We start from the raw sequence: 27,762 nt of genomic DNA, 5'->3' as shown, positions 1-27,762 counted from the left end.
TCCTACTGGACACGACCCAGGCTCTCCCCTGCAGTTCTGGGAGGATGATGAGCAAGCATCTGCAGAGCCCAGCCATGCACATGGATTATCTTCTTTGACTCACAACCGCGCAATGAAGTGGCGAGCTAGTATGTGCCCCATGCTGGAAGAAAACGATGGTGAGGCTCGGAGAGACTGGCCTAAGGTCACACAGCTAAGAAGGGGCAGGGGCAGGATTTGCACCCAGGCCTGGCTGACCCAGGGGCCTGTGCTCTGAGCCTCTCCCTCCCGCCCCTCCCTTGTCTTCCCACCTTTGGTTTGTCCACACCCTGTGCATGACAGTTTTATATGTGAAGGGATGCATCATTTAGGGGATGGAGGACTTGACCTCATGTCACCAGCCTTTCTGATGTTTTCTTCTTTATATACACTGCTTCCAAAGGCACAGCAAGATAGAGCCCATTGCTGATCTGTTCTTGGGGCTCTTGCTTGGCTGGCTGCCCTCAGCATGTCACTTTGCAGAAAGGTGCTTACCTCTTAGAAAAGCCAAGTCTGACTGAAGGATTCAGTGCCTACTGGCAGCATTGGACATGCTTGGAGAGGCTTTGGCCTCTGATAGGTCTTGGGTGAGGGAATGGGGAGGGGTTGGTCCTAGGATGCTGAGATAGCAGGACTCATTTGACTCACCTCCCGCCCCCCATTTTATGCATGAGAAAAGTGAGGGCCAGGAAGGGGAGCGAATTCATCCAAGGTCATAGAGTAAGTTTCAAAAGCAAAATGAGAAGCTGAGGCTCTGGGCTCCCTGAGCAGTGTCACTCACTTTTGTCTCAAGGTCTCACTGGTGAAATGGGGACTGGGGAAGGTTCTTTGTCTCTCCCAGTCTGTCATGGTATCTGAAATTTCACCATGAATTCTTTTGTCTTAGAGGAATTTCTGCTAGTTCTCTAACAGAATGAAAATACCCTTGGATGGGTGAAGTTGGGGGGGAGAGCCTCAGTCATCAGCCACATAATTTGTTCATTAATGTCTCCGTCCATCCCCTTCTTTCTCCTTCTGCATCTTCATCTATCCACTTACCTGTCTCTCCAACCATCCATCCACCCATCCATCCATCCATCTACCCATCCATCCCCTCATCCATTCCTTTTACCAGATTCTTACTGAACACCAATTCTGTGACTGGCTCTGTGGGGTAGAGAGATGAATATGGCTCAGGTCCGGCCTCTGCAGAGCCCCCAGTACCCTGGAGGCAGCAGGTCTGTGAGGCCACGTTTCCCCTGCACCGTGAGGACCACACTAGGGGGAGCTTCACAGCCTGGCTTCACAAAGATGAGATGGCCCAACAGAAAGACCCCGACCCTGAGATCTTCATCCCGACTCTTGCTATCAACTGGCTGTGTGTGCTTGGGGAAGACCCCTCCCCTCTGGACTCCGTGTACGCATCTGTGATGTGGGCAGGTTGGGCTAGATGAGAGTTTCCCAGATTCCAGTCATTCTCATGTCTCCTCCTCACCTGTAGATGAGGTCACCTGTCCTGAAAAGTACTTTGTGTTTCTATTCAAATGAGCTCACTTTTTAAAAAATCAAAATGAAACCTTATTGCTACCATAAATGGAAAAAAATGGTAACAGCAGTTATGAATAGAAAGTAACCATAAAAAAAAAAAAAAGGCAAACTGCTGGTTAAATTGAGGTGGACATTGCTTCCCACCAGTGGAGCCCTGCTGTCTTGGCTCTGTCCTGGCCACTCTCTCCTGCACCCTTTGGATGTGCCCCGGGCCTGGCCCCTTCTGAGAACTCACACCTCTGCAAGCCTCCCAGAAGGCAAGGGTCAGGAAGCCATGAGCCGGATTCTGTAACTCAAACCGGGTGGTATCTGCTTCAAATCCTGATGGCAGAGAGAAACCAATATGGAAATCTGAAGCCTTGCCATCCGCTAGCTCCACGGCGTCAGGTGCTGACCGTCACTCGGAGAGGACCCTGACCCGTTCTAATCTTACCTTCGGCCACCAGACTCCTCCACTCCGTCTCCACCCCGCCACCCTTGACCCAGGGCCCCCAAAGCCCATGACCCTGTAGGGCCCCCAGGGCATGGCCTTCCAGAATCTCTCTGTGTCATTAGCAGGTCTGATCAGAGAAAAATGTCTCTTGGATACTCCAGGGCCTGAAATGCCCCCACTCTTCTTGCCCCTGGAAGGCAGGCAGCCTGGGGGAGCCAGGAGACCTGGCTTTGGGGTGCGCTGTGCTCTGACGGCTCCCTGTGCCGCCCCACCTCTGAAGTTCAGGGGGCTGTGGTGCCCTGAACTGACTTCAAGGGTATTATTTACTCGAAAAAATGTTCCATTTTGGATTCAGATTTCAGAAGGATATTTGAAATGCTGAACCTACTGCCAGCTCTTTTGAGGACACAGAAAAGCCCACTCTCTCCTCTGGCCTTGGCTCCCGCCTGGGGCACTGGGGGGAGGGTCATCTTCGTAGCACCCAGCCCCCATACCCAGATCTGAATAGCCAAGCCGGGAAAACCCAGAAGGGGAAAAAATGTTAAAAACATAACACTGGGCTTTGCATTAGAAAGTGCTTTTTCTCTCTAGTTAATAGTTATGTTCTCTCCTGCAGATCTTGTCTTTCTTTCATTCATTCATTCCACCAGGCTGGTGTTCAACTGACAAGCACCTGTAGGTTATTTATAGCTTGTGTCCCTCTTGGTACATGCCCCGTGTAAAATATTTTAAACATCATACCTAAACATATTTATTGAGCACACACTGTGTGTGTGTGTGTTTCAGCCACTGAGTTTGTCAAGCCCTTGGACACACCAGTGTCCAGACACGGTCCGTCCCTCAAGAGCTTATGGTCCCCTGTGGGAAGAGACACACCCACCCTTGCAGGGCAAGGATGGCTGTGACGGAGACCCAGACACGGCACCTGCCGTGGGAGCTGGAGGAGGGCACCCTCCCATCTTGGCCAGAAATGCAGCAGAGACGTTTTGGAAAAATTACCCCGAGGGTGAAATTCCACACCCCAGACTCTTATTGAATCCCCTTATTGACAGAGCAGGAAGGTACCTGAGAGATCTTTGAGGCCAGCATTCCCAAAGTGGGTTCTGAGGAATGCTAGTTTTGTGGGTGTTAATAGACATTACTCCCCCCCAAAAGTTTGAAAGTCAAGTTAGTTTGGGAAATGCTGGGTCAAGCAAAACTAAGCCGGTTTCTATGTTTCAGGACTTATCAGAGCCTGATGTGTTCATTGCTTTGTGAAATCTACAAGGGTGGCAGGGGCTACAGCATGAACCATGGTCCCCTCTAAGCAGCCTCTCAAAAGGCTAGTGCTTCCCAGAGCTTATTCAGGGGGATTCTAATTTAGTCCATCCCCTGGGCACAGATAGGGAAACTGTGGTGCAGAGAGTGGCTGGCACTTGGCCAACATCTCACAGGAAGCAGAGGGCCGATCTGGGACTAGAACCCAGGGCTCCTCCCCTGCACGCAGGCTGTTTAGGGCGTGTGGTTTGGGCTTTGGCTGCTAGTGCCACGTGAGAAGCATGGAATCCACATGGGCTGAAGCAATCCTGGGAAGATTCCTGGAAGAAAGTCTGGGGCCCCTGGGAGCCAATGATTCGTGACTTTATTGGCTGAACAGTGGTGTTACTGAGAAGCAGTACTCACTGTAACCTCATCGATGCCCAGTTTGCTGAAAGGGGACTTCAGGATGGGGAAGGCCTCCCACCAGAGATTAGTCCCTGAACTCACAAAGGATGGAGGCACTTGGAGGTGTATTTTCTGGGTCCCCTCTTCTGGGGAGCCTCCCCTGATGGCCACCTCTAAATCAAAATGATCCCCCACACCCCCAGTTCTCATTCCGGGTGTTTTGTAGTGTCGTGTTACCCTTACTTCATCTGCCTTGTGAGTTTTGTTCTCAGCCAGTGTGAGATCCCCACTAGTTTATAAGTCATTTGCGAGCAGAGCTGGTGGTTCCTCCTTCCTTGTTGTGGTTAATGTTTATCAAGAGCTCGCTGTAAGCCGGGCATAGGCCTCCATGCTTCCCCTGCATCCTCTCAGTTTATCTTCATCACTGCCCTCTCCAGTGGCTATTTCTAGTCCCATTTTATGGAGGAGAAAACTGAGGCACAGGAGGTTGAAGTGACTTGCTCGAGAACATGGGCCAGTAAAGATGAAGTGAAGATTTTAACTCAGGCCTTCATTTCTCTTTATGGGCTGGCTTGTGAAATCGGATGCAGTTGAGTTGTGGATAATCCCGCAGGCTTCCTGCTCTCCTGGAGCAGTGACCTGAAGCCTGGGGGTTGGGGCGCCCACCCAGGGACCGTGCTCCAAGCTCAGCCCTGTCTCGGCTGGTTTACCGTTAGAGGATCCAGGGAGCAAGGTGCAGTCACCTGCAATTTAGAAGGTCAAGAGTCGTTGACTGACAGCTGGCATGGCCTTCAGCTTCCCATACCCCCTACCCCTGTGCCCAGCCTTGCCCCAGGCCTTCTGGAGACCTAGTCTCACTCACCCTCATGTCGCTTCCGAACTTTCCATGCCGGGGGTCTGGTGGTTTTCCCGCCAATCACCCCTCATCTTAGCCTTTCACCTTCATTTACGGACAGAAAAACGTGGGCGCGGGGTTCATAGCTGTTGTCAGTGTGGATAAAATGTTAACAGTGGTGACACCCAAGCAGCACCCTCCCTGCAGTGCTGGCTGGGCCAGGGGCCGGGGTCTCCTTTCTTCCAGAATTAAAAATTTGCCAGCGAGGACAGATTGCTCATCAGTCTTTCATCCCAGCAGCCCCCGTTGGAGAAGACAGGGCACCGCCGACAAGGCAGGCCTGGCTGTCCACAGCCTGGGCCCTTGCCACCGTGTGTGTGAGTTCAGGGCCTCAGGTGAGCAGCAGGTGGGCCCAGCCGAGCCTGGGGAGGCCCCTTGAACATCACGGAAGGGTACTGGGCGTGACAGGTGGCCGATTTTGCTTTCTGCCTCATACAGGATGAAATGGAGAGGCCCACAGAGGGTCAGCAAAATGAGTGTGTGGAAACTAAATAGTCAGGAGTCATCTAAATAACCCATAGCTAGTCCTGTCCGGTTAAAACTATGGGATATATACCCTGGAAAGTTGCTAAGAGAGCAGCTCTTAAATGTTCTCACCGCAAAAAAGAAATGGTAATTATGTGACGTGATGCAGGTATTAGCTAATGCTACAGTGATCATCACTTTGCAATATATAAATATATCAGATGACACCTACACCTTACACTCACATAATGGTATATGTCAATTATGTTTCAGTAAAGCTGATATATATACCCTCCACATTCTAACCAAGTGGAAGAAGTTCATTAAAAATTCCCAACAACAAGACACTTCATGGGCTAATGTGTGTGAGGACCTAAGCATGGGGCCAGTTTGGAGAAAGCATCCTCGTCGGCAGTGCTCGTTATTATTATTGTCATCAATGTTGTTGCCCCTGCTACAGAACTCACTTGCCGTGCTGGTCTAAGGCGTGTTGGGTAACTCCTCTGGGACTCATCTTCCTTATCTGTAGCATCATTACAGTACCTGCCTCACAGATTTGGGATGAGGAGAGGATGAACCAGGACCCCTTAATGTTGGTGCTTATTAGTAAAACCATTATTGAGAAAACTGAACCTGACACCGGTCTCCTGACTCAGCCGGGTCCTCGTGTGTCCCAGGCCAGGAGGCAGGGACAGCCTGGCAGGCCAACAGGACACTGGCTCTGCCACTTTCTGGCTGTGTGGCCGGTGCAAGCCTCCCCCACTTCTCCTGGCCTCAGTTTCCCCATCTGTATAGAGCAGGTGCCAGAGCAGGTGATCTCCCAGGTCACTTCCAGCTCTGGGTTCCACGAAATCCTGCACCTGGCTGCCTCTTGTCAGGCTTTGTTTTTCCCAGCTGGCGGCTTTCCCCGTGACTGCTCTGTGTCAGCCTCGTGCCTGTGGATTCCCTGTAGCTCTGCTCCCAGACCTCTGTGAACCCTGGGCCGGGCTGTCTTTCTGGGAAGGGGACAACCTGGCTCCGTGGTGAGAGGAATTTGACCGGTGTCCAGTGGAAGAGAGTAGGCGGGGGTGGCGAGGTGAGCTCAGGGCCCCACGGATGGGGCTCCAGGTGCTGGAGGAGAGGGGTAGCTGGAGGATGGGGCAGAAGACTCAGGCTGAGGCCAGGTGAGCAAAACAGAGAGGCTTTGGAAGGATGGGGGCCAATAGTTGTTGGAGTGGAACCGAGCTTCTGACACCTTGAAGGACCTGGTTGGCCTTGGCTTAGGGCCTGAGGGGTGCGGATCCAGTGGATGAACGGGGCACGGGAGGCAGGGCCGCTGCACTGGACACCTGCCGTTCACCCCTGGAGACCCACTGTCTGCCCTTCTCCACCCCGCCCTGTGCCGGGAGGGGACCTGTAGGGCTGCATCCGTTCAGTCCCTCCCCCTCCAGCTTCCTGTTGGCCTTGACCAATGGGGAGCCCTGGCAAGTTGTAGAGTGAGGGGTGGGGGAGATGTTGGGGTATTTAGTCTCCCAGCTGTCCCTCTCAGGGTCACCTTGGGCTGGCTGCATGCCTTGCCCACAGGTGACAACTCCTATCAGGAGTCTTCCCATGCAGCCCACCGTGTGCCTGGGTCTGGAAACTATTTCTTCCTCCCACCCCCTTCCAGATTAGGGATGGTAGCAACGGAACCGCCACTTTTGCTCTCGCTGGGGAACTGCACCACTCCTGCTCACATCTTTGTCAAGAGGTCCTTTATTAAACCCTCAGGACACTACCTGATTCAGCCCCCAAGAGCTGCAGAGCAGAGATACTGGAAAGGGACCCTGGAGATGGGGTGGCAGGGCCCCTGACCCAAACTTTGCCTGGAGTCTGACTCAGTCTTCTCACCCTTGATTATTCCAAGGGACGGGCCTGGCGTTCTCTCCCCGGAATTCTCAGTTTGTGTATCTGGAGCAGAGAAGGGAGGGGGGAGGGAGGGAGCAGCCTGGGCTGTGCAGGTCGCGCATCAGACGCCGCCGGAGCAGGACTGCTCACTCCAGCGCCCAGGGGGCAGATGGGTGCGATTGGGGAGCATCCGCGGGCCTAGAGGGACAGCCCCGCGCAGCTCCAGCCCATCACTGTCCAATTTGCACGTGGCCCAGAGATGCACCTCTCCCCGGAGGAGTCAGAAAGCCGGCTTTTACGTGTGCAATCCCTCGGTTTCTAAATACTGGGATCAGTTCAAGTATTAAATTTTAAACAGCCAGATCCACATCCCTGGCCACCAGAAAATACAAGCCCCTCTGACAAGCGTTTCTGATCTCTGCTTGTAGGTTTCTCACACCTGGAAAGCAGACTGAGAGCAGCCCAGGAGACAGGTGAGTGTGAGATCAAGACCCCTGGTTCACCTGGGGGGCTCAGAATCCCCACCTACACTTCAGCGCCGTCGATGGCCCCGATTAGGAAACACCTGGTTTGCAAACCACCTCTCTGTACAGTCAACCACCCCTCCCCTCCCCACCCCGACTGCCCGGACTGCCCCAGCCTCCCTACCGCCTTCCTGACACCAAGGCTCTGGGCCGCCACTCCCCAAACCCTGTGGACCTGTGAGTAGCCGGGGAGGAAAAGGAAGCAAGAAGCAGATGTAAAACGGAGGTTTGGACACATTTGCTGCAGGTGTGATCTTCTCCCTTCCCTGTCCCCACAGAGCCTGTACGTTGCCACTTTACCTTGCTGCAATATTCCACTGAAACAGAGGTGTGCTTGGGTTAGTCAATGTCTTTGTTCTTTTCTTTCTTTCTTTTTTTTTTTTTTGGATGCATTGGGTCTTCGTTGCTGCGCGCCGGCTTTCTCTAGTTGCGGCGAGAACTAGTTGGGGTTATTCTTCGTTGCAGTGCACGGGCTTCTCATTGCGGTCGCTTCTCTTTGTTGCGGAGCATGGGCTCTAGGCGTGTGGGCTCAGTAGTTGTGGGTCGCGGGCTCTAGAGCGCAGGCTCAGTAGTTGTGGTGCACGGGCTTAGTTGCTCCACGGCATGTGGGATCTTCCCAGACCAGGGCTCGAACCCATGTCCCCTGCATTGGCAGGTGGATTCTTAACCACTGAGTCACCAGGGAAGTCCCAGCCAATGTCGTTTTGAGATAAAGAGCAATGTTCCCGGGTGGGTTACATGGCTATCATTTCAGTCATTCATGCTTGAGTATCTTTTAATGCTGTCAGATTATTTTTCAATTTGTGTCTGACTGAGTTCAGCCACACTGAGGAGTATTATTGACTTGGGGACTTGAGAAGGGGGAGCCCTGTGCGGAGGGCCCTGCCTGAGCCTGGGTGGGGCCTGGGACGGAACGAGGGCCTGAGAGCCCACAGAGGACTGTCCCAGAGCTTTATGACTGTTTGTCCATCCGTTTACAAACATTCAGAGACACAGCCCCTTTGCCTGGGGGACTGCCTGGGAGTTCTGCCAATGGCCCTGGGCTGCCGCTTCCCTAGCAACCTCGGAGAAATCGGAGAATCAGAGAAACTGTCCTTTCACGGGGTGCGAGTGTGGGGAGCTGGCTCCACGCCTGGGTGGAATCAGCAATCACTCCAGGGCGTTTGATAGGAGAGAGGCTTCTCCACCCAACACCCACTCCCTGCCACCATCTGCGTCACTCCTCGGGAAAGGATGAGGTAGCTTTGAAAGCTTCTGTCCAGATGTCATCTGTAGGTTAGTTACAAGAGAATGGGCAATTTGGATTTTCGGAGTTTTCCGAGTTTTATGTAATAAGCCTGTGTTGCTTGCATTGTTTTTTTCCAAACGCTATCTGGAGTGGTCTAGGAAGCCCTGGGCACGCATGTCTACTGCAGAACTTCTCTGACCAGGTTAGCCATTAGCAGATAGCAGGGTTTGGGGAACCAAGACATGGGCAGGTAAGTTTTGATGGAGAAGTAAAAGGTGATAGTGAGGAAGGATTAAAGCTCTGTCGAAGGTGGTGTGGCCTCCTCCTCTGCTTTTGCTGTGGTCGTGAGTTAGGAAGCCAGATCATGACCATTTTCCAAAAATAACGTGGGCTTGGTTGTTCCCTCCGTCAAGGTGCTTCTCACCTCAGGATACAATTGCCCCTTCCTCTACCTGCTCAGCTCCTCCCAGAGCGGGGCCCTGTCGCCTTCCCTCTGCATTTCCAGGCCTCAGCAAGGCATTAATGTGTGTGGCAACTGGTATTTGCTGAGTCCCTGCCATGTTCAGGAAAGGTGCGAAGGGTGTGGTGGGAATCTCTCGCTTCAGTTCATCCTGAGAACAAGACGGAATGCTTATCCCCATTCTGCAGGTGAGGAGACTGAGGCTTAGAGAAGTGAAGTGACTCACCCAAGGTCACACATCTAGGGAGAAGCAGGATTGGAACCCAGGTCCATGTGACTTCAAAGACCTTGTTTTTCCCACTATAATCCTGTAAAAGCAACATCACTTTTTTAAAAGGTTGGAAAGTGCAGGGAACAATTTATAAACAATTTTACTTCCTTATTGCCACAGGTGTTTGGGGGTGTTTTTTTTTTTAATCCTTCCTGCTTTTATCCATATACATGTTTGCTTTGACACTCACATTCCTGCATCCTTCTCTAGGCTCTCACACCAGTGTGGCTTTTCTAATAAAGTCAATGTAGCAATGAGAATTGTGATCCAGACGGGCAATGGCCAGGTGGGCATGTTGACCATCACCTGGTGGGGGCATGTGGGCCTTGCAGGCTCCTGCACCCCTGGGACACACCCTGCCTCCTCCCACCCCCACACACCCGGTGCCTGACATTGCCAGATAGAAAGGCAGAACAGGACACCAGGGCTGGGAGTGGCCCTGGAGATGTCCTGCCCAGCTGCTCATGCCTGAGTTGAGACCATCTCCCACAGACCCTGCCCGAGGCCTGTGTGGCATAATAGTAAGGCCCTTAGTTTTTGGAGCCAGGCAAAACTGAATTTCAGTCCTGACTGTTTCATTCCCTAGCTGTGCATAGCCTTGAACAAGTGAGTGACTCTAATCTTTCTGTGCCTCAGTTTCCTCATCTGTAAAATGGGTACCCACTCCACAGAGTGCTGTAAATACAGCCGGGACAGCTCCTCCCCTTCCCTTCCTAAGTCAGAGATGGATGTCACTTTCTTATGTTTATAGCCAGATAACCTAGGTTTTCTCTGCTCTTTCTTTCTTATTTTTCTCTTTCGTTTTTTTAAGATGTCTAAAATTACAACATAAACTCTTGGGAGCTTTTAATATGTGTGGTTAGAAGTTGTTACACCCCTAAAAGTGATATAACCTACTAGAAAGTTTTAAGAGTTTTTAAAAATTTCCACTTTAAAAATGTGAGTAACCAGTAATTTCACTTCTAGGAAATTTGCCCTGAGGAAATAGCACAAGATGTATACCAAGATTTATCTACAGGGGTATTTATCACAGCATTGTTTATATCAGTTAAAAAATAGAAACAGCAGGGGATGGGGAGACCGATCGCGGCACATGCAGACTGTGGAAGATTCTGGGAAGCCAGTGAATATGACATCTGAGATGAATTTTTAATAATATAGGGGGAAATGGTCATATTTCATTGTTAAGAGAAAAAGCAGTTTGCCAAAATTAATTCTAAGTGCATTAAAAAAAAATGTGGAAAGGAATATAAGTAAGCAAGGTAGAAGAGAGAGGGGAGAGAGAGAGAATGAGAAGGAGAGAAAAAATTGGAGAAACAGGAATGGGGGAGGATAACAGGTGACATTTTTAATTTGTGCTTTTTGGAATTTTCTGAATTTCCCACCATGGCATGTTTACTGTTTATATAATCACAAAGGGTAGTTACAGTTAAGAAGAAATTTTCTGCCCCCACCAATATGTGTGTGTGTGTGTACATTTTGCCAGTCAGCCATAAAAGAAGAATTGTTAAGTTGGCACTTCATTCTGAAGGGCTCTTTTTCTCAAAACATCTTTTTTTTTTTTAACCCAAAGCCAATGTCGATGTCACATCGTCTTTCTTCCGTCCCCAGAACTGTGGTTCTGGGAGAACCAGCTTTGGGGGCTGGATTAGTCTGCCGGGGCCACCATAACATGCCACAGACTGGGGAGCTTAAACAACAGACATTTATTTTCATACCGCTCTAGAGGCTGGAAGTCCAAGATCAAGGTGTCAGCAGGGTTGCTTTCTTCGGGGGCCTCTCTCCGTGGTGTGTAGACGGCCGACTTCTCCCTGGATCCTCATGTGGTCTTCCTCTGTGTTGTCTGTGTCCTAATCTCCCCTTCGTATAAGGACACCAGTCATATTGGATTAGGGCCCACTCATATGACCTCATTTACCTTAATCACCTCTTTAAAGACTGTATCTCCAAATACAGTAACATTATGAAGTACTGGGGGGTTAGGGCTTCATCATATGAGTTTTGGGGTCACAACTCATCTCATAATAGGGGCAGCTTATTCCTGGTGACTCAGGCCTTCACTTTGCAGAGCACTGAGCTTGAAGCTGGAGTGGGAGCAGGGGCTGTAGATGGAGAGGACATTGCCCTCGCCTTTATGGGCCCCTGGTGATGTGTGATGTAGACCCCTAATGCAAGCAGGGCTCTGGGTAACACCTCACCTCTCCAAGACCTGGAAGCAAAAGTACGACCATTCCTAGCTGAGCCCATCTACCTGTTCAGGGTCAGAGGAAGCGTTCAACCCACAAAAATTAATTTTACTAAGAAACTCTCAAGCATGTCTACTGCAGTAAGAAGCAGTGACTTAGCTATAAGCAATTAAATCATTCAAATGGGCTTCTGAACACTCAAATTCAAATTCAAAAAAATAATTTTTCTTAGCGTCCACTTGAAAGTGATATTGATTTATAAAATCAACGGTGGGGAGAAGGAATAGGATAAGCGAGTCGGGTGTGGAAGGTGGTGATCATTGAATTTGGTAGAAGCAAAGCTGATTATGTCAGAGAGTCACGAGCAAGAACGTCCCTGAGAGTGAGAGAGGCAGGGAGAGGCTGAGGCAGGCATCCAATGGCAGGCAGGCACCTTAGGTTTAAGCTAGAGGGTAGTAGGGAGCTATAGCAGGTTCTTGAGCTAAAATGAGAACAAAGTGGCAGAAAAATCTAGTTAGGAGGCTTTGCAGAAGTGCTGGGATGAGGGTCTAGATCTAAGTTCTGGAAATAAAACTCCAGAGGAGATTTGGGAGATGTTGTTAGTGCTGTTTATTTATCTGGGCCTTTTGTGCATGCCGTTCTCTCTAGTCCACCCGCAACCTGGCAAACTCCTAAGCATCCTGTAAGGCCCCATTCATGGAGCCCCTCTGCCTGGAAGCTTTTCTTGACCTACCAGGCAGTCACTCCTCCTCTCGGGCTGCCCCCCATTAGAGCACTGGCATACCACATCACGGGGACCTGTCTGCACACCTCCCTGTTTGTTGCCAGGCCTCACTGGGCTGAGAAGTTGGTCCTCAGCAAGTGTCCGTGGGTTGAGGTTGGTGATGTAAAGGAAATCAGTGATTTAGATGTAAGCTGCAGAGGTAGGTGGAGCATAATTCCCAAGTGATTCCAGGGTGACAATTTTATTAGTTATCAATCTCCGATTATGAGTGTGGCTCTGGTGAGAGAGGAGTGAGCAAGGCAGACATGGTCCCTTCCTCATGGAGCTTCCAGCCTAATGGGGGAAACAGATAATAAAGTAATAATTATAATGCAATGAGTGCTATGAAGCCCAGTCTGCTGTGAGAGCCTAATGGTGGGGTAGGGGTGATGGAATCAAGGTGCACTTCCTTGAGGAAGTGCTTATTAAAGAAATTGGAGGGTGTGTGAGAATGCATCTACTTGACCAAGTCATAGATGTTAGATGATGGACCAAGATGAAGGTGAGGAAAAGGGAAGCCCAAATAAGGGGAAAATGTATTCCTGCAAAGGCACAGACTGCAGAGGTCCTGTGGTGAACAAGAAGTATTAGAAACACAGAAGCTGAGCATTACTAGAATACAAAGAGCAAGGGGTTCCACATATAAACGATATCATACGATATTTGTCTTTCTCTGTCTGACTTACTTCACTCAGGATGACGATCTCTAGGTCCATCCATGTTGCTGCAATGGCATTATTTCATTCTTTTTTCATGGCTGAGTAATATTCCATTGTATATATGTACCACGTCTTCTTTATCCATTCCTCTGTTGATGGACATTTAGGTTGCTTTCATGTCCTGGGTCTTATAAATAGTGCTGCAATGAATATTGTGGTACATGTATCTTTTCGAATTATGGATTTCTCCAGATATATGCCCAGGAGTGGGATTGCTGGATCAGATGGTAGCTCTATTTTTAGTTTTTTAAGGAACCTCCATACTGTTCTCCATAGTGGCTGTACCAGTTTACATTCCCACCAACAGTGTAGGAGGATTTCCTTTTCTCCACACCCTCTCCAGCATTTATTGTTTGTAGACTTTTTGATGATGGCCATTCTGACTGGTGTGAGGTGAGGTTGAGCATCTTCTCATGTGCTTTTTAGCCATCTTCATGCCTTCTTTGAAGAAATGTCTATCTAGATCCTCTGCCCATTTTTTCATTGGATTGTTTGTTTTTTTGATATTGAGCTGCGTGAGCTATTTGTATATTTTGGAGATTAATCCCTTGTTGGTTGCTTCATTTGCAAATAGTTTCTCCCATGCTGAGGGCTGTCTTTTCATTTTCTTTATGGTTTCCTTTGCTGTGCAAACGCTTTTAAGTTCAATATGTGGAATATAAAAAAGGGGTACAAATGAACTTATCTACAAAACAGAAATAGAGTTACAGATGTAGAAAACAAACTTAAAGTTACCGGGGGTAAGGGGTGGGGAGGGATAAATTGGGAGATTGGGATTGAGATATACACACTACTATATATAAAATAGATAACTGATAAGGACCTACTGTTTAGCACAGGGAACTCTACTCAGTACTCTGTAATGGCCTGTATGGACAAAGAATCTAAAAAAGAGTGGATATATGTATATGTATAACTGATTCACTTTGCTGTACACCTGAGACTAACACAACATTGTAAATCAACTATACTCCAATAAAAATTAAAATATATGTATATATATAAATTCAAAATTTCAAAAAAAAAAGAGTAGGGGGGCGAGGCTGGTGAGATGAAAGGTCAGAGGTGAAGGCAGGAGGACAGCATCATAAGGCCACTATTGTCAGGAGGGTTTGGATCTTAGCCTAAGAATATCAGGAATCTATTGGAGGGTTATAGTCAGGGAGTGATGGGAACAGACCTGTGTTTTTAAAGGACTGATCTGGCTGCTGCCTTGGAGTGAATAGATGGCCAGGAGCAGGAGGGGGACCAGTTAGGAGGCTGATGCACTTGGCCTGGTGAGAAATGGCAGTAACCTGGACTCGATGGTGCCTGTGGGTGACAGGAAGTAAACAGAAGAGAATGGCAGTCAAGATGTGGGCAGGAAGGAGGAGAGTCACAGGTGACTCCAGGTTTGGGATTTAGGCAAGGGCAGATAGGAGGACACTCCCAGAGATATTTGGGGGTGCCTTTACCAAACTCTCACCCCACACCGAGCTCCAACAGTCCACTACCAGCCCCTCAGAGGGACTCTGATTCACAGTGGCCTCGGCAGTCGGCCCACAGGGACCTCAAGGTCCAGGGAGGTGGAGAGACCGCCTGCCTGCGGCCCTGTATCAGGGCCCAGGCTGGGACCCAGGACTGTGCCCGGGATTTCAGAGTTGTGGAGGGGACAGTCCCACCATGCATGACAACTTGGTTTAGCATTTTCTTCTAATTCAGCAAAATCTCTTCCCTCAGCATCTTTCCTGGGAAATGTCCTGGGACTCCTGCCCTGGTGGATGTTAGCACAGCAGTAAACTGAGTAACATCCGACAGGCCTGCTTCCATCTGCCTCTCACGGGACCCTCACAGCGACACTGGGACACAGGCCAGGAGGCATTATTAGCATCCACCCCATTCTACAGATAACAAAACTGAGGCTCAGGGGGAGGATGCCACTTGTCCAAAGTCACACAACTTGGAAATGAGAGAAACAAGACCAAAACCCAAGTTAGGAGATTCCACATTCAATGAATTTTTCTCAATTGCCTTTTTTGTCTTTACTCTCTCAGTAACTTTTGAAGTAAATGACCTGGCACATTTTGCTTTCAGAGCATCTGTTGGTTACCTACCAACAAAACATTTTTTTAAATTAATTAATTAATTTATTTATTTATTTTATTTATGGCTGTGTTGGGTCTTCGTTTCTGTGTGAGGGCTTTCTCTAGTTGTGGCAAGCGGGGGCCACTCTTCATCGCGGTGCACGGGCCTCTCACTCTCGTGGCCTCTCCCGCTACGGAGCACAGGCTCCAGACGTGCAGGCTCAGCAATTGTGGCTCACGGGCCCAGCCGCTCCGCGGCATGTGGGATCTTCCCAGACCAGGGCTCAAACCCGTGTCCCCTGCATTAGCAGGCAGACTCTCAACCACTGCACCACCAGGGAAGCCCAACAAAACATTTTTTATCTTTCACTCAAACTGTTTGAACTATTGTACCGCCCTATTGTGGTTCCTTCCACATCCATGTAAATACATCTTTATTACAACCAGCTGCAAAGCAAAAGATTCAATGAAACACACCATCATTGGTACAATACCCTTCTCAGCATCTGACCAGTTTTCTTGGTGGCACCTATTTATTCATTCATTTGACAACTATTTATTGAGTCAAATACTGGGAAGACAGCAGCAAACAAAACAGACGTGGCCCCTGCCCTCAAGCGCTGCCGCTGCACTAAGGGAGATGGACAGTCAACAACAAAACTGCCGTCTGTTAGACAGTCCAGGCTATCGGGGAAAGTGAAGCTGGTGAGAGGAGGTGGTGGGGAGGGACTGGGGGTGGGGCAGTTTTACACAAGGTGGTCACGGAAGGCCTCTCTGAGGAGGTGACCTTTCAGACTGAATGAAAGGAACGAGAACATTCCAGATAAAGGGAAAGTCCTGAGGCAGGCCGAAGCTTGTCTGGGGGCGTGGAGAAGCCAGTGTGGCCAAATGGACAGAGCAGGGGAGCACGTGGTGGCAGCTGAGGTCAGGGAGGGAAGTGAGGGCAGATGGCAAGGACTCTGCCTTAACTCCAGGACGGATGGGGGCAAGCTTCAAGGTTTCGAGCAGGGGCACGTGGCCGACTTGCAGCCCCCTGGCTGCTCTGTGGAGCGTAGGCGGCAGGAGGCAAGGGGGGAAGCAGGGAGATCGAGGAAGAGGCTTCCGCGGCAATAATTCAGGTGAGAGATGCTGGCGGCTGGACCGGGTCGGTACAGTGGGATTGGGGAGAAGTGGCCGTGTTCTGAACAGATGTGAAGGCTGAGCTGATTGGACTCTCTCTTTTATTGGATATGGGGGAAGAGAGAAGGAGAGGAATCATGGGTGACTCTTGGCGTGCGGGGGTAATTCTGACACTGCTGGGGTGCTGACGTTCAAACCTGGCACTGACCACCCAGAGTTAGCACAGACCCTATGAGATAAACGACACGGTTCCCAACAAAACCATCCCCACCTCAGATGCCAGCCACCAGTGGTGTCCCCAGGCTACTGTACTTCTAATGGGCTGGTTACAAATTGGGGGGGTTCCTACAACCCGTCTGGTTTAGTAATTCACTAGAATGACTCAGAACTCAGGAAAGTGCTATACTCACAATTACAGTTTTATTATAAAGGATCCAGGTCAAGACCAGCCAAATGAAGAGATACATAGGACAATCATGATTAAACTGCATCTCTATCCCTCCCCCTCCCTGGAGGCAGGGCTGGCTCATAAGCCCCAACCCTCTACTCCCTTGGTTGCTCTTTTTGGTGGCCAGCCCCCATCCTGACTCAGCGCATTAGCATAAACTCAGGTGTGGTCCCAGGGGCTCAGGAACAGCAAAGACACCGCTATCTCTTGGGAAATTCCAAGAATTTAGAGTCTCCTTCCCAGGAACCAGGGACAAAAAGCAGTTCAGTTCTTTATGATACAACAGGGTGGATGCTGGTGCCATTTACTAAGACCAGCAGAAGAAGGGAGACCAGGGGTGGGGTCTGGGAGTAGTAGGTTTGGTGGGGGAATGAAGGGTAGTGTTTGGGGCATGTTGACTCTCAGACGCTCATTAGACATCCAGGTGGAGATGGGGAGGAGGCAGTTGGATCTATGAGGCTGGCAGGTGTTATTATTTCTCCTCCCTAAATCTTTTTATGTAGGGGAGGGAGAGAGGGAGGGAGGGAGGGAGAGAGGGAGGGAGGGAGGGAGGGCAAAAGAGGACATGGGAAAGGGATGAGACCCAGGGTGCCGTGTGGGTTTGGGAGGATGGAGGCTCATCCTGGCTTTCAAGAAGGGAACTAGGAATCCTGGCTCCTTGGAGAGCAAGTGAGGCCTAGAACATTCTCAGTTTGGAACCTGTCAAGCCGGTCACTTTACCTGGACGTCTGTGTCCCAACTATTTCATTCTCCTTTTGCAGCAAATGTATTGGTGGCTTGGTCTCAGGTTGTGTGGGCAGAAGCATCTAGAAGGAGATAAACACTTAGTGATATAGGGTAGAGGGCATGACATCCTGCCACTCCCATGCACAAGTGACTTGGAAAGGGGCTCGAAACTGTGGGCCAGGGGCCTGGGTTTGAAAATGTCTGGGATCAAGAGGCAGATGGTGAACAAGTCTGAGGGATGCTGGCCATGTCTGCTTTCGCCCACCCTCCCCGGGCAGCCACAGGGCCAGTTCTTGAAAAGCCAGCGCACTTTCAACTCTCCCGGGGGCTCCGTGCTGCCTTCCAGAAACCCTGACTCCCGAACCTCCTTGGCTGGTTCTTGGCAGCAGGTCGTATTTCACAGCTTTTTCCGGAGCTTCCTTCCTTAGTTCTTGGTGTCTCCATGTGCCCCTTGGGAGATCTGAAGGAGGGGCAGTTAGGAGGAAGCAGTCACGCCTCTAAAGCAGTGCCGAGCCTGGAGATTTGTGTGAGCTGTTTCACTCCAGACTTGTGCCACTTCACAGTCGGGCAAACTGACGCACAGAGAGGCTAAAGGATTTGCCTAGATGACCCAGCCGACAAGCAGGAGAGCAGGATAGGAAGCTGGGCCCACGGGATCTGGAGCCTGGGTCCAGAGTCTGCCTGCTACTGCCCGCGTGCATGCCCTCAACTGAGTTTCTGAGGCTGGTGCCGCCATTGATCCTGACCTGGTCCCTCAGTTGGCTTGGCTGTTCTTTTCTCCTTCCCCTCTATCATCTTTGCAAGTCCCAGGGGCCCACTCTCCTCAAATGCAGTTCATGGCAGACCGCAATTTGGGAATCCCTTGGCTCAAATCCTGGAAGAGCCCCAAGGTCCTGGAAATGCCCCCGAATTGGGCCACTCCAAAAATAACCAAAGGGAATGAGAGGCTTCCAGAGTCCAGAGGCCAGAAGTGATTGGTCAGGGATTGGCTGGAAGGAAGGCTCATGCTGTTTGTTTGCCGGGAATGTGATCATCAGATCTTCAAGGCCAGAGTCTGGAACAGTGGGCCAAAGAAAGGATGACAGCTAGCTAGCTAGGTAGCTAGCTAGATAGAGAGATAGATGAGAGAGACACAAAAGGAATAAAAGGGGAATGGGGAGAAGCAAAGGAACCAGCAATGGTCTAGGAGGTTAGACTGGGTCACAGGTTTTTCCAGACCTGTGATGAGGCCACTGGGAATGTGCAGTGACATCAGGAGCAGCACGGGGCAGTGGGCAGCACAGCAGCAAAGCGGGGTGGAGAGCTCAGTTGGTTGAGGGGTGACCAGCACTACGGGGTCATTCGGTATCTGGCCAAACAGCCCACTCACCTGGGAATAGAGCGGAGGCACTGCATTGTCCCAGCGTGTTCACCTCAACAGCTCTGAGTCATCAAAAGATGCTTAAATTACAAGTGAGGTCTGCTACACATTACCTTGTGAGTTTTATGCCCATTCCCATTAAAACCAACCCAGAAACCTGGTAGGCAAAGGAGTTGGCTCTTATTGGGTTAACCTTCAGTTATCTGGAAATCCCTCTGCCACCCCTCCCCTTGCAGGAAGGTCGGGGGCCTTCCTGCACCCCAGCCAGTATCATTTCTGTATTGGCAAGTGGTGTACTGTCCAGCCCCCACCGATGGCCTTTTCTTAAATGTTTTTCTTTAATTTTCTATTTCTTTCTACGCACACTTGCAAAGCTCCCGGCTTCAGCCAGGCGCGCCGAGGAGGCTTGTAGTACCAGGACTGATCGATGCCGGGAGGCTCCTTGCAGCTGCCAGAGCCGCAGTCCTGGGTGGGGGCAGCTGCGGGCTCTGCAGCAGCGGCTGCCCGCCTCTGCTACTGGCAGCCAGAGGTCTGGACAGCTCTGCACCCTGCAGACCCCTCCAGCCCAGAGCCCCGGAGCCCTGGAGCCCGGGGCGTGGGAGAGGCCCACTCCTCTGGCACAGCTGGCCCGGGACATGCTCGGAAGGGTAAGTGAGGGGCTGCAAGTGCCTTGGACACACAGAGGCTGGGAAGGAGCCATGGGCTCTGGGACTTCTAGAAAAACAAAGCTGATAAAGCTGTTGTTGTGGAGATTGAAGGAGGAAACAGCTCAAGAGCCCGTTCCTGGTGATTCTATGAAGCAGCAGCAGGACTTGGCTCTGCCCACACTTGAGGTGGCCCAGAATTCTGGGGAAGGAAGGTTGCTATTGACTCACGGCCAGAGCAAGACAGTTATAGGACTTCCCCGAAGAACCTTAGCTCCTTCCCTCATTCTTTGCCAGATGTTAACTGAGGGCCATGTACATGCCAGGCTCCCTGCTGGGCACCAGGGCATTCAAGGAGGACAAGAATGAGGCCTCTACCCAGAAGTGCCCCTAGTCTTGCCAAGAGGATGGTTCCTTAAATAACTATAGTGTCATGTGATGCATGATAAGAAAGGGTCTGTCCAGGGGAGGAAGAGGCCAACTGGACTTCAGGGTGCTAGAGAAGATTTTTTAGGGGAGGGGCCATTTGGATTGGGTCCTGAAGGATGAATAGGAGTTCTTCCAGGGACAAAAGACAGCCAAGATGTTATGAGTGAGTGCAAAGAGGTCTGAACACACAAACATGTAGTAGTGTGTGGTGACAGGCTCAGCAGGCCTGACCAGAGGCTGCAGAAAGTAAGCAGAAAAGATTGACAGGGCCACATCATGAAAGGCCTCAAATGCCAGGTGAAGGACTTTGGACTTGATCCTGCAGGCAGGTGAGAGATGCTGAAGATTTGAAAACAGTGATATGAGGTGGTCAGTTTTATATCTTAGAAAACTCAGTCTGGCTACAGTTTGGACAGGATGAGAAGGGACACAGGAAGACGTCCGAGGAGAAGGCTGTATCCTCAAACTCTTGGAGGCCCATGCTCTAGACCAAGGTCATCGGGAGGTGAGGAACAGGGTACAGCTCTGCTTTCTTCTGAGTTTGAGCGTCAAGACAGGGTGGAAGGTCAATTGTAAGGGGAAAGCAGGAGTCTGGGGTGATTTCAGATTGTACCGCGGGGACTGGATGGGCGATGGGGCCTCTTGATGAGAGAGGGAACGAAGGAGGAGGAGCAAGTGGCAGGGGGCAGGAAGGGCAAGTAATGAGCTCAAACGTGGCCATACTGAGCTGGAGGTGCTAGAGGGACATCACTCTAAGATGGTGGCACTGGCAGGTACCCTCAGTCCCTTATCCCGGCAGGCTCCATGGTAAAGCCTCTGGAGATGCTGAGTCAAAGCCAGATTTATGACCTCCATACCCTGAGATTCCTGGTCCTCCACCTGTGGTTGATGAATTGTATGTCAGCCATCAGTCAAGCAGTAAGATCTTATCCTGCACCTCCTGTGTGCTTAGAATCTTCACTGCTTGGGAGTACATAATCCTGTGTGCATGTATGAAAGAGGGGTGCCGCATCCCCACTGGGCAGATTTCCCAACTGTGAATGGGATACTGCTGAGCAGGTTGGTGGTGTAGAGCCTACGATGGGAATTGGACCTTTAGAAAGTCTTGTGTGCTGGCCACATGCCCAGAGACCCTCGACAGAGTGGCAGGCGGGCGAAGGAGGGGCACCTGGAGTCTGGCTGATCGAGCATTGCCCTGGTCCCCCACTCACCGCCTTCTGGGATCCTGCTTGGCTTTGGAAAAGACCTTGGGGTTAGGAGAAATAGAAACAGAGAATAGAAATAAATAATAGAATAAATAAATAACATAAACAGGAAATAGAGATTGTTTCTGAGGTGGGAGGCCCCAGTGCTAGAGGTCTGGGGGTGCCTGGCTTTGCAGGGGATCCCCAGGTCAGAGTCACTTGGGCAGACAACTCCATTGTGTTGCGCTCTGTGCTGCCCTTTCCCCTGTCCAGGCATATTCAATCCTCACACAAGGGGATCAGAGCGGTGAAGTAATTGGCCAGTGTCACACAGCCAATACGTAGCAGAGCTGGGTTCCTGAGCAAGCCTGGCTGACTCCGGAGCAGGGCTCTCCTCCCTCTCCACCCACTGCCATGCCAGTGGCAAACCTTGGTCTCTGCCTAAAGTTGAGAAAGATAGACAGTTGAGAAAGATTGCCAACAGTATGAGATTCATCCTGGAATCACCAAGTTAAGTGTTTTGTAAACATAGACTGATTGAGAGCAGCAGAAGGGGGTGTGTGTGTGTGTGTGATTGTGTGTGTATCTGTGTATGTATATAGACACATATTATCACACTTATGTATTACTGAGCACCTACTATGTGCCAGATCCTGGGGACACAGCAGTGACTGAGGCAGACTTTTTCTAGGCTCTTGGGGAGTCATGGCAGGGCCCATGGGGAGGGGTGCAAACACACATGTATGCACGCATTAGTGTTCCAAGACAATGTCATAAGGATAGGCACATTGGCCTTATGTAGATCCACACAGATACGTGCCCCAGTCTCACACTCCCACGTGTGCTCACCCCCACGCACACACATCTACCCACAGGGGTTAACTCAGCAGAGGGTACTGGACCCTCAGCCTGATACGTTAGCCAAGAGGATTTGACGTGCAGCGCATCCTATTTCACCATAAAGACCAGCCCAGGACCTCAGTCCCGCTCTTGTCTCCACCCTGCTAGTCAGCCAGGGCCCAAGCTCCCGGAGTTGATGGTGCAGATGCAGCTTTGCTGGAGATTCTGCTGAGGGTCACTGCCACCATCTCTTAAACATGGCCTGGGGCACTTGACATGTGTTGTCTCCTCTCACATTTACTCCAGCCCTGGAGGTGGGTCTAGTTATTGCCCCATCTTATAGCTGATGAAACGGAGGCTCAGAAAGATGGGGCATCTCACCCAGGATGTCACACAGCTCACGAGTGGTAGAGTACAGACCTGAGCCCTGAACTCCTTGATGAAAACAGCAGCCCAAAGCTGGTGTTGCTCAGGGTGACCCCAATGCCCAGAGCCCCCGTGGATGGTGGGGTCCTCGGGCCTTTCCTGTAACTTCCTGACAACCTGAGGCCTCCTGGGACGTGCGGCACTTCTCTCCTGATGCCCCAGGCCTGGTTCCCGGAGCCAGTTTCCTCACAGCCTGGCCTCTCTGGGCAGTGACTTATCAAGTGGGAAGAAGGCAGGACTTTGAACCGCATAGAGCTGCGAGGAGGCCGCCGCTCAGGGGTGGTAAACAGGCTGCTTTGCAGCAAGACGCCCGCCCCACTCCAGCCTCAGTCTCTCCAGCCGTTAAATGTGCGTAATAAGAGTACCAACGTCGGCTTTTATTCGGTGTTAAATGAGATAGCACGTAAAATGCTTAACCTAGAGCCCGACACAGAGGGGGTACTGTTGTTTCATTATTCTTGGCATCTGTTCGTCCACCCATCAATGATTTCCTATGGGCCCATTTGGCGGGGGAATTAGTGTGTTATGCTCTAGACATATGGGGCAGACTTGCACTCTAGTGGGAGAGATGGAAGTATTAATAAGTAAAGGTACTTTGGTGCAAGAGATGCTGGGAAGGAGGTCTGAATGGGGTACAGTGGAGACACAGAAGGCTGTGGTACGTTATGTCAAGAAGCAAGGGGAGCCCTGGAGTGGAGCTTCCTAAGAGGGGGATATTTTCCCATCAGACAGGGTGAGAAAGGGTATTCCAGGACGAGGGACCAGTAGAGGCAAAAGTTCAGGACAAGAATAGTCAGTGCACTAGAGAAAGTGTCCATGGGCCGAAAGGAGAAGGTCCTGATATCTACGGCCCTGGCATGTGAGCTAGGGGAGAGAAGCAGGCAAGGGTAGGAAAATACGGAGTGGTGGGGACTGTGGCCAACTCAAAGGTACTTGACGACTCTAAAGGGGAAGTGGGACTTAGCTCCAGGCAGCGGTTGCTGGGAATGAAAGCTGGCCTCGTGTTGCTAGGTCTTCCAAGTTGTCAAGAGATGCCAGGAACCCAGGTTTTTATGTGAAATCTCCTGACTTTGAAACACTGAGCCAACACTGAGGAAGCCAGACAAAATATACCTGGGGGTCACCAGTTTGCAGCCCCTGGTTTAGAGGCTGTGTGTGAGGTGGTTTGTGAGTGGTGGCACCAGAGGAAGTGAAACTGGATTCTAGACTCTGCTTTGTGCCGGTGGGCCTGTGTCTGCGTTGGGGCCAGGACCTGGCACATGGCAGTGCCTAATCCATGCTTGTTCTGAGGATGAGTCAGGCGATTTGGACTTTATCTAGAAGGTTAGGGGAGACTAAGGTTTGGGGCAGAAGAGCAAAGTGATGGGACGGCTGTTTTATGGCCATTAGTCCACCTGCCACATGGAGGCTGGCTTGGAGTGGGGAGATGGGAGGCCGAGAGTTGGGTCAGGATGCTTAACAGGGCTCCAGGCAGACGATATTGGTGGCCGGGGCCAAGGCTGTGGGGTAGAGGAGAGGAGGGCTTCTAGAGGCATCACCTCTGCAGAGATGGACTTGGAGAGCGCAAAAGAGGAAGAGCAGAGTGCCCCAGCCCCCGATCCACCTGGGGGACTCAGTGGTGCATCTCACTGAGGCGGCGAACCTCGGGGGAGAAGTGCGTGGGGGCAGTGGAGGAGGGGCGATGAGCCTGGTTTGAGCCATGTTAAGTTTCCATACCCTTGGAACACCCAAGAGAAGCTGTGCCATGTGTCCAAACATGCAGCTGTCAAGAGAGGGAGGGCTGAAGACTCAGAATCACACCCGCGCCCGGATCTTACCCTTTCCAGGGGCACCGAAGAGCTCTGTTCTCTCTGTGGTTGCTCTGTGGTCTGAGAGTTGAGAAGTTTATTTCTTGGGTGTTGGTTTGTGTTTTGTTCCTAGAAAGCCCTGAAGAGGGAGAAAGCAGATTGAGACTTAAGGCCAGAACAAAGATCTGTGAATCCATCAGCTCTGATGGCGTCTCCCCACCCCCACCCCGTGACGTGGGCAGCTGGCGGGATAACAGGCAGCGGACATACGGGTTACCCAGGGCACACAGCTACCATGTGGTGAAATCCCAATCCCGTGCCCAGAAGCAGTCTCTGAGCTCTGCTCTCCTGAAGTCTTGCGACAGGGTTTTTACCTGTACTTGAGAGAAGAAAAGGATTTGCTAAGCAGATTGATGGTTTAACAAGCCCACTTAGGAGCGCAGGCTTTTAGCGGCAACATTTGCATTCCAACAATGAGTGTACAAATTATAAATGACTCCTTATCTATTTTTAAAGCGGTTTAAGACTTCTCATCTGCTGTCAAGAGTGTCACTGAGCCTACCAAGGACATTCAGAGCGACGCTGCTGCGCTCCTTGTGAGAAAGAAACTCTTCTCTTAGGGGAACCCACATTTACCCAGCAGCTCACATACCCCAGGCGCTGTGCGGGCGTGGGAGAGGCACCGGCTCCTCTACGCCTCTCACGGGTGCCCAGAGGGGTGGCCTTGTCACTTCTTACAGAGGAAAGGAGGCCAGGCCCAGAGGAGGTGAGCTGCGGGTGCAGGCGCGCTCAGCTGCAGGGGCAGAGTCACCCAGGGCTGCGACCAGGTCTGAGTTCTTTCTGCTGCACCTCAGGGTGCTTTCTCCCTAATTCAGGTTTCCATCCCTCGACCAGAGCAAGGATGGTCTGAAATGGAGCTTCACAGGGTTTGGAGAGCAGGGGAAGAGGGGAAAGGATGGAGAGAGAGGGCAGAGAAGTCAGGGAAAGGAGGAGGCCCAGTGCAGAGCGCAGGAGGAGGTGGACCCTGACAGCTGGTACTGGGTGCAGCCTGATTCCCATCCCAGCTTTGCCACGAGCTCCCTGTGGGCAAGTCCTTTTCCCCTCCCCGGGCCTCAGTTTACCCATCTGCAGAGGGGGCAGTTTGTCCTCTGGATCCACTTTCGCCAGCTTGGGTCATTTGTGTCCCCCTTCACAAGTTTCACCGCCTCTGAAAACCGCCTGCACTGTTACCCACTTAATTCTTGGTTTTGTCAGTTCCATTTTTATTCGATTACATTATTTTAAAGATAAACTTTATTATGTACCTTCAGTGGACTAGAATATCACTCATACGCAGAAGCTAACCATCAAAATGTATACAAAGAAATGAAAAATAATAATGTGATTAAATTCTACCCAGCTGTGTGGCCTGAGGTCCTCTCTCTCTCTGTCTCTCTGTTAAAAGAGAAGAGGCTCATCAGGTGCCGGGGGGGTGGGTGTTAAAGACCCATTGACCCTGAGTGGAGTCTTTCCTCCTTGAGGTAGCCAGCCGGAAGCCCATTTCCACACATGGGGCAGCATTTTGTGCCTCCTGAAATCACCTCTGCGAGCCCCAGGGTCTGGGGTCACGCTCTGCAGAAAGCCAGCCAGAAGTCATGCGCTAACCTTCCAGCACTGAATCTGGGAAAGCCTGGGCTGGAGAAGCCACAAGAGGCACTCGAAAGAGGGCAGAAAGGGGTGGGATTCCAGGACGGGCCCTACTTTCTGTGACAAGAGGTGGACACGTTTCCCATGCTTTCTCTCTTTTGATGGGGCTGGGGAGGGGCAGGTGGGGTTCTGAGGGGGCTTCAGCCCAGCACTCCCTCTGCCATCCAGGGAGAGCTGCTGGAGCCTCGGCTTCTTCCTCCACCTAATGGGGAGGACGTCTTGAGGCCCCTCGAGTTTGCCCTCGATCACCTGCAGGGTGGGGCAGCCTGTAATCCCCGTAATCCCATATTAATGAATTTATGTGCCCCAGAGCTGGCTTAGTTGGGGGAAATGAAACTAAGCAAGCTCCTCTCCCTCCCTGGGAGGCTGGAGGGGAGGTGGGGGATTGCTCCCAATGGGGTCAGAGTCGTCCCCGTCAACCCTGAGCTCCAGGCAGCCTCCCTCTGGGCTCTGTGGGTCCCCCTTTCAGCTTTCCCTGCGGTCACGTGCGGGCTTGTATGGCGTGTGCGTGCTCGTGAGAGTCCCCTGCTGGCCTCCGAGGGGGCCTTCCCTACTGGGCTTTGCTCAGCTCCTGGCCTTAACGAGGAGGGGGGCGGGGGTGGAAAGGAGAGATGCATTCTGAACAACCAAGAGCAGAGAGAGAATGTTAGATTGAAAGAATCTTAGAGACCATCTAGTTCATTGTTACTCGGCCGGGGGTGCACATTATGACTTCCATTTTACAGATGAGGAGACCAAGGCCCAGAGAGGGGAAGGTCTGACAGCCTGTCTGGGGCTGAGCCAAGCCAGACCCCAGTCTCCTGACTCTGGCCCAGGCCTCTCCCCATGCATGATTCCTCCTCTCAGGGGGGCTGGTGAGTGGCTTCAGAACCCGCCCCAAGGACCTGCCAGGTGGGTGTCCCTGTTATGCAGGCCTTGAGCTCAGGGTTCAACCCAACTAGACTCATATCTGTACCTAGTCTGTTCCAGGAGCATCTTTGCTCACACTCACCTTGGATCGTGGCCTCTGGGGACACCTTCCCCTTTTCCGCCTGGAGATTGTGGCCGCTTCCCCTGCCCTCTGCCAAGCATGCCACACAAAGTCTCCTCCATCTTCAGAGATTCTGAAGTGATCTCCCCTGGGCAGTTTGGCAAGGCCGGGAGGCTTCCAGCACACGGGAGGAGACCCCCATGCCCCGACCCAGGGCGCCCTCCCTGCATGCACCAGGACCTCCCCTTTCAGAGCGGCTGGGTTTTGCAGGTCAGAGTGTGTCCAGGTCTTGGAAACTGGGAGTCTTGCTCGACTGCAGGTTGGGGGTCCTTAACTGCAACGGCAGAGCCAGCCTCTCTCCCAGGATTCTTAGTTTTTCCATCCCCTAATACTTCCTCTGGTTTCTGCCTGACCTCCATCGGTTTTCCGTGGTCAACCCCCCTACCCCAGCTCACACACCAACCCCCTCCCACCTCTGTCTCATCTTCCCAGGCCCCCTCCCCCTTGCAGGGAGGAAAAAGGCTGGTGTCCTGGTGAGCAAGGTATGCAGTCTGCAGCTGCCCCCAGGGCAGTCAGTCGCCCGGCAGGCTCTCCGAGCCCCCTGCAAGCCGGAGTCAGGATTGGCACGGGCTGGGCAGGGGGCAGGGAGAGGGCTGCAGATCCTGCTGATGGAGAACCACAGCACCAGCCCGTCTGGAGTTTGAAACCAGAGGCTTGTGAGGGAAGCTGTAGCCGACGCCACTGATGCCACCGAGCCTGCTCCCACCGTGAAAGGGCCTTTTGTTCCGCACACACCCCCGCACCCCCGGGTTCCTGGGTGAGCAGTGATTCCATTTTAATTAAATCCTCAGAGGCGGGGGCTGAGCAGGCTGCCCGAGCCCTCTCCTCGGGGCCCAGGGGGAGCCACTCGGCAGAGGCAGGTGCGGGCCCCACCCGGGCTGGAAGATGATGAACAGGAGGTGGGCTGAGAGCCCTGGGCGGCTAGTTCCATGCCAGTCAGCAGATGGTTAATGTCAGTGCAGAGGAATCCACCCTGCAGGATGCCAGCCCTCCTGGATATCCAGTTAGCGGCACCTTTAGG

At 51.6% G+C, this 27,762-nt stretch overlaps 1 protein-coding gene across 4 annotated transcripts in view; it reads left to right on the top strand.

Annotated features, from left to right (window-relative positions):
* ATP2B2 (ATPase plasma membrane Ca2+ transporting 2) overlaps window positions 1-27,762 on the top strand; it is a 352,425-nt gene that overhangs the window by 67,352 nt on the left and 257,311 nt on the right. For 3 of the 4 annotated variants that reach the window (XM_059940372.1, XM_059940370.1, XM_059940375.1), the window contains exon 2: window positions 7,277-7,321. The exons of the other annotated variant lie outside the window; for it this stretch is intronic. The gene's annotated coding sequence lies outside the window, so the exon portion shown is untranslated. The remainder of the gene's footprint in view (window positions 1-7,276; window positions 7,322-27,762) is intronic. 4 annotated transcript variants of the gene reach the window in all.

The sequence above is a fragment of the Balaenoptera ricei genome, chromosome 11 (assembly GCF_028023285.1).
Source record: "Balaenoptera ricei isolate mBalRic1 chromosome 11, mBalRic1.hap2, whole genome shotgun sequence".
Lineage (NCBI taxonomy): Eukaryota > Metazoa > Chordata > Mammalia > Artiodactyla > Balaenopteridae > Balaenoptera > Balaenoptera ricei.
Note: the sequence above shows the minus strand (reverse complement) of the source record. Positions and strands in the feature narration are given on the sequence as shown.